Source organism: Lolium rigidum, chromosome 1, assembly GCF_022539505.1.
Source record: "Lolium rigidum isolate FL_2022 chromosome 1, APGP_CSIRO_Lrig_0.1, whole genome shotgun sequence".
Taxonomy (NCBI): Eukaryota; Viridiplantae; Streptophyta; class Magnoliopsida; order Poales; family Poaceae; genus Lolium; species Lolium rigidum.
In genome coordinates this window covers 236,218,002-236,233,934 of record NC_061508.1, presented here as the reverse complement: position 1 = coordinate 236,233,934, position 15,933 = coordinate 236,218,002, and the positions used below count along the sequence as shown (strand labels likewise).

General features: G+C 42.3%; 1 long non-coding RNA gene across 1 annotated transcript; it reads right to left on the bottom strand.

Moving 5' to 3' along the window:
* Positions 1-10,688: 10,688 nt before the first annotated feature.
* LOC124683346 lies at positions 10,689-11,690 on the bottom strand. Its single transcript, XR_006996644.1, has 3 exons — positions 11,636-11,690; positions 11,305-11,376; positions 10,689-10,762 (listed from the first exon to the last, which is right to left on the bottom strand). It is a non-coding gene; the product is annotated as an uncharacterized LOC124683346 (long non-coding RNA).
* Positions 11,691-15,933: the final 4,243 nt, after the last annotated feature.

Below are 15,933 nucleotides of genomic sequence, written 5' to 3'. Positions count from 1 at the left end.
TTTTGTGCGCAAACTTCTGTAAATTTATCTAGGACGTGTTTGGTAGCCTGGACGTCCGTTGACTCGCATCGGCCCAGCATTTTTCTGGCCGTTTGGTTCCCTGAGCTCAGTCGCGTTCTTACATAGCACGGGTCTTAAAACACCTCTCGGACAGGCCCCGGAGGAACACACAGCTTGACAGTTTCTCCAGGGTCAGGTCTGGTGAGACAAAAAAATCGACAATGCCGTTCGCGCGGGAGCTCCACCTCGGCATGGCGGGAGAAGCCAAAATCCCAGCGGCGTTGCGCGGCAAAGGTAGGGGTAACCTCCCTCTTCGGTTACCCTCTCCATTAGCCCCTCCCAAAATTTCCCTTCCCACAATTTTCGCACCGGCGGCGGCGACCCAGATCTGGCAGTGCGCATCTCCCTTCGGTCTCCGGCGCCGGACTAGGGTGCTTTTTTCCAGCCGCGGCGGAGCCTGCGCACATCTGCGGTGGCTTTCGGCCGTGTCCTTTGTCCGTCATGACGGAGGTAAGGGGAAACTCATCTGCTCTACTGTAGTGTTAAATTCAAGTTGGTAGAACTAGTTGGGTTCGATTAGACCGTTCGTAATGCATAGATCTTGTTTGAGTAGACCGACCGGCTTTAGCTTGCGCATCACGCCGCAGCACTCATCATTTGCTTACAAGTCTGGATCCTGATGGTGCACAAAAGAGCAGTTATGCATGCTGCTTTTTCTCGTGTGAGTTACGGCCCTATGGTACAACGAGATCAGAAGAGGATTTCCAACCTAAACCACATCAACAACAGCAACAACGTAGAGGCTATCCAGATGCTACGGATGAGAAGAGCCTCTTTCTATGCACTTGTGAAAACGTTCAGGGGTAGAGGATTGTGACCGATAGCATCCACATCTCTGTCGAAGAACAAGTACCAAGGTTTATTCATGTCGTGGGTCATAACCAGAGGTTCAGAGTTATCCATAGCACATTCAGGTGATCCACGGAGACTATCTCTCGGTACTTCCAGCAAGTGTTGTACGCAATTGGGGAGCTCAGAGGTGAAATGATCAAGCCAACATCAACGAACACACCAGCCAAGATCAAGAAAAGCTACAGGTGGTTCCCCTATTTCAGGGTGAGTACAAAATCATGTTCTATCTACCTATCAGTTGTGTGGTACTGTCAGAAACATGACTGTGTGCTAATTTTTTTACAGGATTGCATTGGGGCTATTGATGGTACTCATGTGACTGCAAAGGTACCGAGATCAATGTCTGCAGCATTCCGCGGGAGGAAGTGATACGTCTCCAACGTATCGATAATTTCTTATGTTCCATGCTACTTTTATGATGATACACACATGTTTTATACATACTTTATGTCATATTTATGCATTTTCCGGCACTAACCGATTAACAAGATGCCGAAGAGCCGATTCGTTGTTTTACGCTGTTTTTGGTTTCAGAAATCCTAGTAAGGAAATATTCTCGGAATTGGACGAAATCAACGCCCAGGATCTTATTTTTCCACGAAGCTTCCAGAAGTCCGGAGAGGAAACGAAGTGGGGCGACGAGGCGACGCCACACTAGGGCGGCGCGGCCCAGGTGCTGGCCGCGCGGCCTTAGCGTGTGGGCCCCTCGGGGCGCTACCCTTCCGCCTACATAAGCCTTCGTCGAGAATAATTCCAGTACCGAGAGCCACGATACGGAAAACCTTCCAGAGACGCCGCCGCCACCAATCCCATCTCGGGGGATTCAGGAGATCGCCTCCGGCACCCTGCCGGAGAGGGGAATCATCTCCCGGAGGACTCTTCACCGCCATGGTCGCCTCCGGAGTGATGTGTGAGTAGTTCATCCCTGGACTATGGGTCCATAGCAGTAGCTAGATGGTCGTCTTCTCCTAATTGTGCTATCATTGTTAGATCTTGTGAGCTGCCTAACATGATCAAGATCATCTATTTGTAATGCTACATGTTGCGTTTGTTGGGATCCGATGAATATGGAATACTATGCTATGTTGATTATCAATCTATTATCTATGTGTTGTTTATGATCTTGCATGCTCTCCGTTATTAGTAGAGGCTCTGGCCAAGTTTTTACTTGTAACTCCAAGAGGGAGTATTTATGCTCGATAGTGGGTTCATGCCTCCATTAAATCTGGGACAGTGACAGAAAATTCTAAGGTTGTGGATGTGTTGTTGCCACTAGGGATAAAACATCAATGCTATGTCTAAGGATGTATTTGTTGATTACATTACGCACCATACTTAATGCAATTGTCTGTTGTTTGCAACTTAATACTGGAGGGGGTTCGGATGATAACCTGAAGGTGGACTTTTTAGGCATAGATGCATGCTGGATAGCGGTCTATGTACTTTGTCGTAATGCCCAATTAAATCTCACACTACTCATCATAACATGTATGTGCATGGTCATGCCCTCTTTATTTGTCAATTGCCCAACTGTAATTTGTTCACCCAACATGCTATTTATCTTGTGGGAGAGACACCTCTAGTGAACTGTGGACCCCGGTCCATTCTTTTACATCGAATACAATCTATCGCAATACTCGTTCTACTGTTTTCTGCAAACATCATCATCCACACTATACATCTAATCCTTTGTTACAGCAAGCCGGTGAGATTGACAACCTCACTGTCATGTTGGGGCAAAGTAATTTGGTTGTGTTGTGCAGGTTCCACGTTGGCACCGGAATCCCTGGTGTTGCGCCGCACTACACTCCGCTGCCATCAACTTTCAACGTGCTTCTTGGCTCCTACTGGTTCGATAAACCTTGGTTTCTTACTGAGGGAAACTTACTGATGTACGCATCACACCTTCCTCTTGGGGTTCCCAACGGTCGCGTGTTGAACGGAAAGACATACGTCAACTACGCGCAGCAAGTAAATTTCTGGCGCCGTTGCCGGGGAGATCAAGACACGCTGCAAGGGGAGTCTCCACTTCCAATCTCTTAACTTTGTTTTTGTCTTGCTTTACTTTTATTTACTTCTTTGTTTGCTGCACTAAAACAAAACACAAAAAAATTAGTTTCTAGTTTTACTTTATTTGCTATCTTGTTTGCTATATTAAAAACACAAAAAATTAGCTACTTGTATTTACTTTACTTATTTCATCATGTTTCCTCCTAAGTTCACTCTAAAAGATATATATGTAGGAGAAGGGTCTATAATTGGAAGAGATAATATAGAAGCATTTTTCACCCATGTTAGCATGGATGAAGATTTTGAAGATGTACCATTATTAAAAGCTGTTCCTACTTATGAAAGTGCTTCTGCCTGTTTAGTACACATGTTGAAAACTAGATTTATTAGTCTCAACCCCATGATACAACACATGTTTCTTACACTTTCTGATATGGAGATGGGAGAAAAGAGAGATTTTGTTTTAAAAGTCCTTGTTAGAGAATTTAAAGAGGTAGCTAAAGAAGCTAGAAAAGTTTTCATTAAGCATAAGAGGCTTGGTCTGTTCACTGATTTTAAGAAAACACTTGAAAAGATGGACATGGATAGAATAAGGTACACTAATAACGTTAATGATGGTGGGGAGATTAAAGTACCGATACCTAGTAAGCTCCTAGGAATATATGAAGCTCTAGAAAATAATTATGCTTGGCTTGTCCCTGAAAATTTGTTTGATGAGAATAGCAAGCCTAAGACTAATGAAAAGAGAGCCTCTGAAACTTACATATGCAAAATACAATGCATGGTTGAGAAAACTCCAAACCCCGCTGCCAATGCTTCATCTCTTGATAATACTTGATACACACTTTCTGCGCCTAGCTGAAAGGCGTTAAAGAAAAGCGCTTATGGGAGACAACCCATGATTTTACTACAGCATTTTTATTTTATATTTGAATCTTGGAAGTTGTTACTACTGTAGAAACCTCTCCTTATCTTAATTTTGTTGCATTGTTGTGCCAAGTAAAGTCTTTGATAGTAAGGTTCATACTAGATTTGGATTGCTGCGCAGAAACAGATTTCTTGTTGTCACGAATTTGAGCAGTAGGCTCTGTAGGTAACTCAGAAAATTCTGCCACTTTACGTGAGTGATCCTCAGATATGTACGCAACTTTCATTCAATTTGAGCATTTTCATTTGAGCAAGTCTGGTGCACCTAGAAAATTCGACTTTACGTATTGTTCTGTTTTGACAGATTCTGCCTTTTATTTCGCATTGCCTGTTTTGCTATGTTTGATGGATTTCTTTATTCCATTAACTTTCAGTAGCTTTATGCAATGTCCAGAAGTGTTAAGAATGATTATGTCACCTCTCAACATGTGAATTTTGATTATGCACTAACCCTCTAATGAGTTGTTTTGAGTTTGGTGTGGAGGAAGTTTTCAAGGATCAAGAGAGGAGGATGATACAATATGATCAAGGAGAGTGAAAGCTCTAAGCTTGGGGATGCCCCGGTGGTTCATCCCTGCATATTTCAAGAAGACTCAAGCATCTAAGCTTGGGGATGCCCAAGGCATCCCCTTCTTCATCGACAACATTATCAGGTTCCCCTAATGAAACTATATTTTTATTCCATCACATCTTATGTGCTTTACTTGGAGCGTCTGTATGTTTTTATTTTTGTTTTGTTTGAATAAAGTTGGATCCTAGCATTCATTGTGTGGGAGAGAGACACGCTCCGCTGTTACATATGGACAAATATGTCTTTAGGCTTTACTCATAATATTCATGGCGAAGGTTGAACTGCTTCGTTAAATTGTTATATGGTTGGAAACGGGAAATGCTATATGTGGTAATTGGTATAATATCTTGAATAATGTGATACTTGGAAATTGTTGTGCTCATGTTTAAGCTCTTGCATCATATACTTTGCACCTATTAGTGAAGAAATACATAGAGCTTGCTAAAATTTGGTTTGCATGATTGGTCTCTCTAAGGTCTAGATATTTTCTAGTAAGGGTCGAACAACAAGGAAGACGGTGTAGAGTCTTATAATGCTTACAATATATCTTTTATGTGAGTTTTGCTGTACCGGTTCATACTTGTGTTTGTTTCAATTAACCTTGCTAGCCTAAGCCTTGTATTGAGAGGGAATACTTCTCATGCATCCAAAATCCTTGAGCCAAACACTATGCCACTTGTGTCCACCATACCTACCTACTACATGGTATTTCTCCGCCATTCCAAAGTAAATTGCTTGAGTGCTACCTTTAAATTTCTATTCTTCGCCTTTGCAATATATAGCTCATGGGACAAATAGCCTAAAAACTATTGTGGTATTGAATATGTACTTATGCATCTTATCTCTTATAAGTTGCTTGTTGAGCGATAACCATGTTCTTGGGGACGCCATCAACTACCCTTTGTTGAATATCATGTGAGTTGCTATGCATGTTCGTCTTGTCTGAAGTAAGGGCGATTTACCATGAGTTGAATGGTTTGAGTATGCATATTGTTAGAGAAGAGCATTGGGCCGCTAACTAAAGCCATGATCCATGGTGGAAGTTTTAGTTTTGGACAACTATCCTCAATATCTTATGAGAATATTATTTGTTGTTGAATGCTTATGCATTAAAGAGGAGTCCATTATCTGTTGTCTATGTTATCCCGGTATGGATGTCTAAGTTGAGAATAATCAAAAACGAGAAATCCAATGTGAGCTTTCTCCTTAGACCTTTGTACAGGCGGCATAGAGGTACCCATTTGCGACACTTGGTTAAAACATATGTATTGCGATGATAATCCAGGTAATCCGAGCTAATTAGGACAAGGTGCGGGCACTATTGGTAATCTATGCATGAGGCTTGCAACTTGTAGGATATAATTTACATAATGCATATGCTTTATTACTACCGTTGACAAAATTGTTTCTATGTTTTCAAAATAAAAGCTCTAGCACAAACATAGCAATCAATGCTTCCCTCTGCGAAGGGCCTTTCTTCTACTTTTATGTTGAGTCAGTTTACCTACTTCTCTCCATCTCAAGAAGCAAACACTTGTGTGAACTGTGCATTGATTCTTACATACTTGCATATTGCACTTATTATATTACTTTATGTTGACAATATCCATGAGATATACATGTTACAAGTTGAAAGCAACCGCTGAAACTTAATCTTCCTTTGTGTTGCTTCAATGCCTTTACTATGAATTTATTGCTTTATGAGTTAACTCTTATGCAAGACTTATTGATGCTTGTCTTGAAAGTACTATTCATGAAAAGTCTTTGCTATATGATTCAATTGTTTACTCATTATATTTACCATTGCTTCGAATCGCTACATTCATTACATGTGCTTACAATAGTATGATCAAGATTATGATGGCATGTCACTTCAGAAATTATCTTTGTTATCGTTTACCAACTCGGGACGAGTAGGAACTAAGCTTGGGGATGCTGATACGTCTCCAACGTATCGATAATTTCTTATGTTCCATGCTACTTTTATGATGATACACACATGTTTTATATATACTTTATGTCATATTTATGCATTTTCCGACACTAACCTATTAACAAGATGCCGAAGAGCCTGTTGCTGTTTTCTGCTGTTTTTGGTTTCAGAAATCCTAGTAAGGAAATATTCTCGGAATTGGACGAAATCAACACCCAGGATCTTATTTTTCCACGAAGCTTCCAGAAGTCTGGAGAGGAAACGAAGTGGGGCGACGAGGCGACGCCACACTAGGGTGGCGCGGCCCAGGTGCTGGCCGCGCGGCCCTAGCGTGTGGGCCCCTCGTGGCGCCCCCTGACCTACCCTTCCGCCTACATAAGCCTTCGTCGAGAATAGTTCCAGTACCGAGAGCCACGATACGGAAAACCTTCCAGAGACGCCGCCGCCGCCAATCCCATCTCGGGGGATTCAGGAGATCACCTCCGGCACCTTGCCGGAGAGGGGAATCATCTCCCGGAGGACTCTTCGCCGCCATGGTCGCCTCCGGAGTGATGTGTGAGTAGTTCACCCCTGGACTATGGGTCCATAGCAGTAGCTAGATGGTCGTCTTCTCCTAATTGTGCTATCATTGTTAGATCTTGTGAGCTGCCTAACATGATCAAGATCATCTATTTGTAATGCTACATGTTGCGTTTGTTGGGATCCGATGAATATGAAATACTATGCTATGTTGATTATCAATCTATTATCTATGTGTTGTTTATGATCTTGCATGCTCTCCGTTATTAGTAGAGGCTCTGGACAAGTTTTCACTTGTAACTCCGAGAGGGAGTATTTATGCTCGATAGTAGGTTCATGCCTCCATTAAATTTGGGACAGTGACAGAAAGTTCTAAGGTTGTGGATGTGCTGTTGCCACTAGGGATAAAACATCAATGCTATGTCTAAGGTGTATTTGTTGATTACATTACGCACCATACTTAATGCAATTGTCTGTTGTTTGCAACTTAATACTGGAGGGGTTCGGATGATAACCTGAAGGTGGACTTTTTAGGCATAGATGCATGCTGGATAGCGGTCTATGTACTTTGTCGTAATGCCCAATTAAATCTCACACTACTCATCATAACATGTATGTGCATGGTCATGCCCTCTTTATTTGTCAATTGCCCAACTGTAATTTGTTCACCCAACATGTTATTTATCTTATGGGAGAGACACCTCTAGTGAACTGTGGACCCCGTTCCATTCTTTTACATCGAATACAATCTACTGCAATACTCGTTCTACTATTTTCTGCAAACATCATCATCCACACTATACATCTAATCCTTTGTTACAGCAAGCCGGTGAGATTGACAACCTCACTGTCACGTTGGGGCAAAGTAATTTGGTTGTGTTGTGCAGGTTTCACGTTGGCGCCGGAATCCTTGGTGTTGCGCCACACTACACTCCGCCGCCATCAACCTTCAACGTGCTTCTTGGCTCCTACTCGGTTCGATAAACCTTGGTTTCTTACTGAGGGAAACTTACTGTTGTACGCATCACACCTTCCTCTTGGGGTTCCCAACGGTCGCGTGTTGAACGGAAAGACATACGTCAACTACGCGCAGCAGGAAGCACTACATCAGCCAGAACGTGCTAGCAGTTGTGGATTTAGATATGAGGTTCACCTACGTGCTTGCTGGGTGGGAGGGTTCAGCTCATGATGTGAGCATCCTGGCCGACAGCTTGTCAAGGCCTGATGGGTTGCAAATCCCTGAGGGTAAGTTCTTGTTGCCTGCCAAAACCCATCGGCGAGCAGCGACGAGCAACACGAAGAGCCAGGAGGCTCCCAGAACTGCTGGTGGGCCCTGGTCCCTCGGGCAACGGCCCGCAAAACTCCGGCACACGTCCTGGCTGTTGCGAGGGCGTGCCACCTGACCTATACCTGGTCAGGAAGGTGATGGATTGCTTCAATTAGTTTCCTGCATGGCAAACACGTAAACATTAAATCCGAGCCTCGATCGGCTCTCAGGTTACCCTGTGAATCGGCTCAAGGAGCCGATTTACCCATGGTTCGTATTGGATCTACGATAACATGAGGATCCTGCTTTATCAATACTAAGTTAAACCGATCTACGATAGTCTAAGGTTTTCACCGCATAACTGGAACGTCCTACACGTAGTTGAGCCTGGCAGATACGAAAGATAGCAGAAAACTAGTCCTAGAAGAGGCCTAAAAACCAACACAGAGTCGATTCCCGGAACAACCCTTCTTGGATCGGCAAACCATACCTTGCACACTACTGGATCGTTCAACCCGTTTGCAAGGCCTAACCATGCGGATATCAAACTAATCCTTGGAGAGCAAGGAACAACCATAACGGATCAGATCTACTAAATAAAGACTAAGCAAGATGTCGCCCTTACACCTAAGATAGGTGCAAAGGCAGCTAGATATTTTAGGGGCAGCATAATTAAGCAAACATACCAGAAAAGTATCGATGTTAGCCCTAAAACATCTATGATAACAATATTACTCGCCCTCAACAAGGCTTCAGTACGAGCAACACAAAATAACGAATAAACTTGATACTGCTCAGATCGCAAGATGCGATCTGGGCAGCATGACGCTTACCCGGAAGAAACCCTCGAAACAAGGGGTGGCGATGCGCCTAGATTGTGTTTGTTGTGAACGTGATCGTCCTCCTTTCTCAATAACCCTAGGTACATATTTATAGTCCATAGAATTTCTATCTTTGGAATAAACCAAACTGTGTACGAACTAAACTCTATCTCTTAATTCTAAACTAAAACGTAATCTACCATAATGTACAGATACACGGGAAATCTAGCCCAAACTCTCGTACGAGGCCGATTCAGAAATATTTTATGTGCATATCCTCTAAGCCCATCTCAATCACGGCCCATTTGGATTTGGCTAAAATCCGGCGGTAACACATGCCCCCCTGGTTTTGGCAATAATAATTCCAAAACCACTCTGTTTTCCTTCGCCGTGTTACGCGTTGCAGAGCAGAACCGCTACAGTGCCCTTCCATCATGATGCCTTGCCTTCTCAACTTCTCCGTACTGCACGATTCGACAGTTTTGGCACCGCATCCTCGAAAACTGCCACAGAATTGAATCATCTTCCACTATATCCCCTTTATTTAACCTCATCCGAGCAGTTCGCCTCCTCATCCTCTTGCTCTGCATTAGCAATTGAAACCCCCTCCTCTGCCACCATGGACTCCTCCTCTGCCTCTTCGGGTCTCTCCTTCCAATCCTCCTCCTCCCGTGAGCCGACGCCGGAGTACGACCCGTTAGCGGCGTACGAGGCCCTCGCCCCACCGCATTGGGACGAGGCGGATTGGGACTTCGCCGTCGAGTCAGAGGATGACGAATCCTTGACCGACGGGGAGGATAACCTCCAGTTCCTCGCTGACGGGGAGTTGGAGGAAGAGAGCGACGACGACGCCTTCTCCTGGGGCCACTACAACAGGACTCCCCCTACAACAACACATTTATCTGTATCTAAATGCCAATATAGGCGTTGCTAGTGCCTCTACCAACGAATAATGATGCGTTGCGTTTTTGGGCGTTGCAAGGGTATAATGCAACACATACAGGTCCGTTGGTAACCATTGGATAGAGCGTTGCAAAGTAGCTACAGAGGTCGGGCAACTGTAGTATCCGTTGGTACATAATATATGAGAATTAAATAATTTATTTCAAAACAAATATTTTTTTTTAAATTCGGTGGCTTTGTAGCTTCAGATATTGAAGTATTTATTTCCTCATCAAGATAGTATATACTTAATACATACATACGACAACACAAAAATTGCAGAATTGGAACGCATTGCATGAAGAAACATTTATATATTTATAATTAAAATCACCATCCACACATGGAAATTATCTTAAGAGTACACATCTTACAATCTTGCATCATAATATGATAAATGATACTCTATCTAATCCTATATATATTCCCTCTCGTCCCGTGTCCTCTAATGTAACATTTGAATGTGACAGTTCGTGCTGATATTTTGGGCCTGAAAAAAGAAAGTTTCCATTTTAGAACATATATGGAAAAACATTAGGAAAGGGTATTTGAAATTCTAGTACCTACTTATTCTAGTACCCACAATGCGAAAATATCAAAATACATAAATATATCTGAAACATGGGATATGTTCACAGAGCAAAGCACTATTCTGCATATTTCTTTTCAAGATATACGTACATATAAAGTAGTCTATTGAAAAATGAAAGCAAAGTGTATCCTATGCATCTTTGTCTATGATACCCTTAAATTCATCCACATATTGCTTGGAATTTCTTCGAACAGCTTAGTAGCATGCCAAAGTTAAGTCACGCGAGATAATCTTTGCTGTCCCTTGCATTTAAAACAGCCCATGGCACCTAGATGTCAAGTCGGTACCACACAGATCAAAGACAAAGGAAAAAACCGAAAGAAGAAGTAACTATGATATACATATGAAAGGACTGATTTAACAGCAGATCAAAATCATTTAGTTAACTAGATCTACATAATGGTCAGTCACAATACCGCAAAGCTAAACTATCAGTGGGCACGAGCAGTAGTTAACATGGAGTATCTCAATAGCAGGCCAGTATAAAACATCTAGAACATATCTGGGAGCATTGTAGCTTACCCACTAGATCACATATATTTAATTATTTATGAGTTGCCCCTTCTGAAAAGGAGAGTCGAGATGCACCAATATGAGCATATCAAACTAATATAACAAGGACACATCACATGTTGCTCGGAAGTCAGTTACTACTTGACTGGCCATAATAAAATGAATATGTAATGATATTGTGCTTCATGTTATTCTTAAGAAATGAAAATGCAGTGTCATTTCTCATCTATGATGCAGAAATTACATTGCAATTTAGGACATAGCTACAGAAAAGTGCAATAGATAAAAGAGTCGTACATGTTAGGATATAGCGAAAAGATAATGATTCACTTGCTCGTGGGCTGCCCACCTCCAGCTGGCTCTAGCCATCTACTATGAGCGACGAAGCCATGTGAGTAACTGAAAGGTAAATAAATAATTGTTTTCATTGTCTCTTTAAAAGAAAGAATAAGGGAACATTCAAGCTGCATATATGATAGGGAATTTAACACTTATAGTCTCCATATCAGTTAGGATAAGAATTGGAAAATTAGTTTCTATCATAAACTTAAGATATCTTTACAAGCTGCCGAAAGAAGGAGATAGCAATTCTTATGTAACTTTATTCTTCCAATTAAATCATGCTTACCAGTTAACACGAAACTTGTAACTGCACACATCATTATTACAGCCGGCTAGGAAACCTGCAAGCTGCACACGTAAGGTACTAATTTTTTTTAACTGAGTACAATATTTGAACCGATCTGAGATAGTAAAAAACCTCTAGTCCTTCCCACCTGTCCCCTCATTAGAATCCCTTCTTTCTAGATCAAATTATGCAGATTCAAGTACAAAAAGGCTGAGAGGAAATGCCTAATACAAGAGATCAGCGAAAAGCGGCAATGAATTGCTAATTTGAATTACATAGGCACCTAATTATCACGGCACAAAAAAATCACATAATTTCACGTCGCCTGATAGTTACTGTCAGATCTAAATCTCCAACGGGCGTGATATTCAGTTATCCTGGTACACGGGAGGAGAGTAGACCAATTAATTTTTATTCTTTATGCAGGACACAGAACGAGTCAATTGATATCATAATAGAAAGGAGAATCACACCTGTTCGAGTGATTTCACATGTCGAAACCAGTAGCAATTAGGTTAATTAGCAAGGCTTTTATCTATATATTGTAACAAGGTGGGGACAGATCTTGTCTTTTTAAGTCAACGCAAATCACCAGTGCTACTTCCAACTGAAACCCACTGCTAATCTGAGGATCTGATAAGAAAAAAAAACTGGTTAGTGATTAATCCACCACGCCCAGTCTACTACTTCATACATCCAGATTAGATAAACACCAATAGAAGCACTTACCTGGTCGTCTTAAACCGCGAAGCAACAGTGGCCGGACGGAAGCGATGCCTGGCGACGGCGACTGATAGTTTGCTGTGGTGGCGCCTGGGTGTTGGGTGTTTGCAGTGCGTCTGGTTCGCTCGAGCCCCGATGTCAACGTGGAGTAGAACGAGTGCACTTTCATCAGGATCAGCACCAGGGGTGAGAGATGGGTTGATCGACCGCCCACGAGTCCTGCGACGAGGACCATCGGCATCCCCTCGATGGCGTTGACGATGGCGGCCAAGATGGAGATCCGTGTGGATGGGGACATTGCAGAGGACATTGAGGAAGGAGGGGCGGGCGCGCGGCGGCGGGAGGCGGGAGGCGACAAGGAGGAGACTGGTAGATTGAACTAGGGGAGATCTTATCACGATTGCAGTTGTAGAACTTCGTGGGGATGGGAGTAGATTAGGGCGGAAATTCCCCAGCGTGAAATTATTTTATAAGCATGTTATTAAAAATAACTTTTCGTGCAAGCGGTAATAGCTCCCGCTGGTGGAGCCAATTTTTTCCACAGGCGCGGTTTCTAACTTTTTCTTAACAATCACGTATTAGGGAACGGATGCAAGTGCATCGCATATATCTGTATCTATGATTAAAATTTGCAACGCATATCCAAAGGGTTGTAAATCAAGTGTTGTTGTACGGTGGTTCTCCTTGTAGTGGGCGAGGACCTCTCCTCCGACGAAGAGGATGAAGCGGAGGACGACACCTCCTCCGACGAGTACCCGCCGGCGAAGCGCTTCCGCGCCGGGTCGGAGGACGATGACGACGACGAGGAAGAAGAAGCCTGATGTCTACGGGTGCTTCTATTCTTGTAGACAGTGTTGGGCCTCCAAGAGCAGAGGTTTGTAGAACAGCAGCAAGTTTCCCTTAAGTGGATCACCCAAGGTTTATCGAACTCACGGAGGAAGAGGTCAAAGATATCCCTCTCATGCAACCCTGCAACCACAAAGCAAGAAGTCTCTTGTGTCCCCAACACACCTAATACACTTGTCAGATGTATAGGTGCACTAGTTCGGCGAAGAGATAGTGAAATACAGGTGGTATGAATATATATGAGTAGTAGTAACGGTACCAGAAAATAGCTTGATGCTACAACTGGCGTGTGGTTGATGGTGGTAATATTGCAGGCAGTACAGATGCAGTAAAACAGTAAACAAGCAGTGATAGCAGTATTTGGAAACAAGGCCTAGGGATCATACTTTCACTAGTGGACACTCTCAACATTGATCACATAACAGAATAAATAGATAAATGATATACTCTACACTCTCTTGTTGGATGATGAACACCACTAATTGCGTAGGATTACACGAACCCTCAATGCCGGAGTTAACAAGCTCCACAATATTCGATATTCATGTTTAAATAACCTTAGAGTGCACGATAGATCAACACAACTAAACCAAGTACTAACATAGCATGCACACTGTCACCATCACACTATGAAGGAGGAGTATATCACATCAATACTATCATAGCAATAGTTAACTTCATAATCTACAAGAGATTACAATCATAACATACGCCAAGTACTACACGATGCACACACTGTCACCTTTACACCGTGCAGGAGGAATAGACTACTTTAATAACATCACTAGAGTAACACACAGATAAATTGTGATACAAAACACATTGCAATCATAAAGGGATATAAATAAGCACTTCACTATGCCATTCATAACAGTGAATAAGTATTATGTGAAATATAGCCTAAGAGACCCACACGGTGCACACACTAGGGGGGCGCGGCCCACCCCTGGCCGCGCCACCCTGTCATCTGGTGGCCCTGTGGCCCCCCTCTGTTTCCTCTCGGGTGTTCTGGAAGCTTCGTGGGATTCTAAGATGCTGGGCGTTGATTTCGTCCAATTCCGAGAATATTTCCTTACTAGGATTTCTGAAACCAAAAACAGCAGAAAACAGGAACTGACACTTCGGCATCTCGTCAATAGGTTAGTTCCGGAAAACGCATAAAATCATCATAAAGTGTGAACAAAACATGTAGGTATTGTCATAAAACAAGCATGGAACATAAGAAATTATCGATACGTCGGAGACGTATCAGCATCCCCAAGCTTAGTTCCTACTCGTCCTCGAGTAGGTAAACGATAAAAGATAATTTCTGAAGTGACATGCTACCAACATAATCTTAATCATACTATTGTAAAGCATATGAGATGAATGCAGCGATTCAAAGCAATGGTAAAGACAATGATTGAACAACTGAATCATATAGCAAAGACTTTTCATGAATAGTACTTTCAAGACAAGCATCAATAAGTCTTGCATAAGAGTTAACTCATAAAGCAATAAATTCTAAATAAAGGCATTGAAGCAACACAAAGGAAGATTAAGTTTCAGCGGTTGCTTTCAACTTATAACATGTATATCTCATGGATAGTTGTCATTGCAAAGTAATATGATGAATGCAAATATGTAGGAATCAATGCATAGTTAACACAAGTGTTTGCTTCTAAGATAGAAGGAAGTAGGTGAACTGACTCAACATAAAAGTAAAATAATGGCCCTTCGCAGAGGGAAGCATTGATTACTATATTTGTGCTAGAGCTTTTGTTTTGAAAACATAAAGAGAGCATAAAAGTAACATTTTGAGAGGTGTTTGTTGTTGTCAACGAATGGTAGTGGGCACTCTAACCCCCTTGCTAGACAAACCTTCAAAGAGCGGCTCCCATGAAACATTTTTATTTTTGGGTGGCACTCCTTCCAACCTTTACTTTCACAAACCATGGCTAACCGAATCCCCGGGTGCCTGCCAACAATCTCATACCATGAAGGAGTGCCTTTTTATTTTAGTTTTATTTAGATGACACTCCTCCCCACCTTTGCTTTCTCAAGCCATGGCTAACCGAATCCTCGGGTGCCGTCCAAAAATCACATTCCATGGAGGAGTGTCTATTTTTGTAAAATTATGAAGGTTAATTAATTTGGGACTGGGAATCCCATTGCCAGCTCTTTTTGCAAAATTATTGGATAAGCGGATGAAGCCACTAGTCCATTGGTGAAAGTTGCCCAACAAGATTGAAAGATAAACACCACATACTTCCTCATGAGCTATAAAACATTGACACAAATAAGAGGTAATAACTTTTGAAGTGTTTAAAGATAGCACTCAAGAAATTTACTTTGGAATGGCGGAGAAATACCATGTAGTAGGTAGGTATGGTGGACACAAGTGGCATAGTGTTTGGCTCAAGGATTTTGGATGCACGAGAAGTATTCCCTCTCAATACAAGGCTTAGGCTAGCAAGGTTGTTTGAAGCAAACACAAGTATGAACTAGTACAGCAAAACTCACATAAGAACATATTGCAAGCATTATAAGACTCTACACAGTCTTCCTTGTTGTTCAAACACCTTTACCAGAAAATATCTAGACCTTAGAGAGACCAATCATGCAAACCAAATTTTAGCAAGCTCTATGTATTTCTTCATTAATAGGTGCAAAGTATATGATGCAAGAGCTTAAACATGAGCACAACAATTGCCAAGTATCAAGTTATTCAAGACATCATACCAATTACT